Source organism: Pleurodeles waltl, chromosome 1_1 (genome assembly GCF_031143425.1).
Source record: "Pleurodeles waltl isolate 20211129_DDA chromosome 1_1, aPleWal1.hap1.20221129, whole genome shotgun sequence".
Classification (NCBI taxonomy): domain Eukaryota; kingdom Metazoa; phylum Chordata; class Amphibia; order Caudata; family Salamandridae; genus Pleurodeles; species Pleurodeles waltl.
Window position 1 is genome coordinate 464,666,369 of NC_090436.1, and position 2,164 is coordinate 464,668,532.

Genomic DNA, 2,164 nt, shown 5'->3' on the forward strand with positions numbered 1-2,164 from the left:
TGAGGTGCCTGCCTGCCCCTTTGATGCCTCTTCCTATGGAGGTTCCATGGCAGCTGGGAGTCATGTTTGACACAACACTGTACTAATTTGGGGCAAATATATCTGGACTGGCCAATGGTCTTTGGACTTTCAGATTTCACACTTAATAAACCCAAGCAGTTTGTTTTTTTGGGTATCCCTTTTCTACTTCAGTGTTGTTCCTGATTGACCTGTGTTTTGTGCCAACAGTTGTGTGCATTTCAGCCTGCTTGCTGCTCCATTTACTGTTGTTTGCAGTGTGTGACATTGTGGGCAGTGTTACTGTCCCCCAAGAGGGGGGTATATGTTTAGTGTATGTGTTTGCATGTGTAAATGTAATGATGGTGTCATGGCATTATTTGTTTTTTGTTATGGTGAGTATTTCATCTTGTGTTGTCCAGTGTGAGCATGTATGGTGTTAGACCTGTCCCGTGATATAGCTTATATATTCATCTAATAAGTGTCAGCTTGAGCTTTGTTAGTGTAGACATGGAGTGAGTTCAGTTCTCCAGAGTCCACAGCAAGCGTCAGCGGAATTTCGACCATGCCTGAACCAGCAAAGTCTGTGCCAGCTCCCAAGAAAGGCTCCAAGAAAGCGCTGTTGAAGCCGCCCAAAAAGGATGGGAAGAAGCGCAAGAGGAGCAGGAAGTAGAGCTACGGCATATACATTTACAATGAGATGAAGCAGGTGCACCCGGACACCGGCATCTCCTCCAAGGCCATGGGCATCATGAATTCCTTCATCAATGACATCTTTGAGCACATCACTGGGGAAGCTTCGTGTCTGGCTCACTACAACCAACGGCACACAATCACCTCCAGGGAGATCCAGACCGCCGAGCACCTGCTGCTGCCCACAGAGCTGGCCAAGCACGCCGTGTCTGAGGGCACCAAGGCTGTTACCAAGTACATTAGCGCCAAGTAAGACATCAAGGCGTATCTCCAATTAACACCCTCTGACCTTCACTTACTGCTCCCCCCTGGGGCCTTAATACCCTAACGGGTGAACAGCTGCACTTTACGAGTACTTGATTGAATGATTGATAGCTTTGTTTTCATTTGACTGCACATGTGTCCATTTAGGTGGGTGTCCCTTGCAGCTACATCCTGTAGAGGTATGTCACATGAACTTGGAGTTGTGTGGGCTTTGATGACTTGCACTTCCACATTGTGTAGGTGGGCATGACATTTGTGGCTAGTACTGTTTGTCCCTGAGACATGTGAGGCCATTTCATGTAGACATGGTGTTTTATGGGCAGTTGCGAGGCGATATGTGTCCCATGCAGCCTCTTTCCCTGAGTGTTCCTGGGCCCCCATCCCAATTGTGCTAGTATTTTGTGCATAGTGCACTTTGTCTATTGGTCTCTCTGTGTATTGTGCATGCCATTGTCCTTGCATTATGCAGTGATGTGTGTGTTGTGTGTCTGTGTGTGCATTACAGAGCTATTTAACTGTGGTGTTATTTGTGTTCCATACCACAGTAATACACATGCGCGATGTATGTGATGACAGTCCCTGGCCTGTGTGGAATGTGAGTGTGTGAGTTGTATTTGTATGTGTGATATTTGTATGTTGTTGGTGATGTGTGGGTAAATGTTCTGTAGCCTTAACTGTCCCTGTGCCAGAGATGTGTGGCCATGTATTTCTGTGTAGTGTTGAAGTGCAGTGTGAGTGTGAGTGAGCTGCCAAAACGGGGAGTATTGTGATTGTGAATGTGTCCATCTTGGTATATGTTTTGAACTGTGTCCGGGATGTGACATGTACTTGGTGCCCATGGCGTGCCACCAATTTGATGTGGATGACGACGCTACAATCTGTTTTTAAGGTTTATGATACAGGTAGGTGTGGGCACTTAAGGTTGGTGGGGTCCACGGCGGTGTTAGTTTCATGAATCTTTGAGGATCAACAGCAGCGGCAGTACATGTGTGATGGGATTCATGGCGGCAACAGACAAGTGAGGCTGCCTGCAGGTGAGTGTCTCCCTTTATACTGTCCGTTTCCACGTTCTGAGACATGATGGTGGGACTGCCATGGTCATGTTGGCGGTGTGCAACCACATAATATTTCAGGCTTAAACACAGGCTATGCCGGCCTGCTGGTGCAGCCTCATGACTGTGGATGTCTGTGCTGCCTGGTGGTGCTAGTG

General features: G+C 47.6%; 1 pseudogene; it reads left to right on the forward strand.

Annotated features, from left to right (window-relative positions):
• The first annotated feature begins 562 nt into the window (after positions 1-562).
• On the forward strand, positions 563-943 carry LOC138282321 (histone H2B 1.2-like; annotated as a pseudogene).
• The last annotated feature ends 1,221 nt before the right edge of the window (positions 944-2,164 follow it).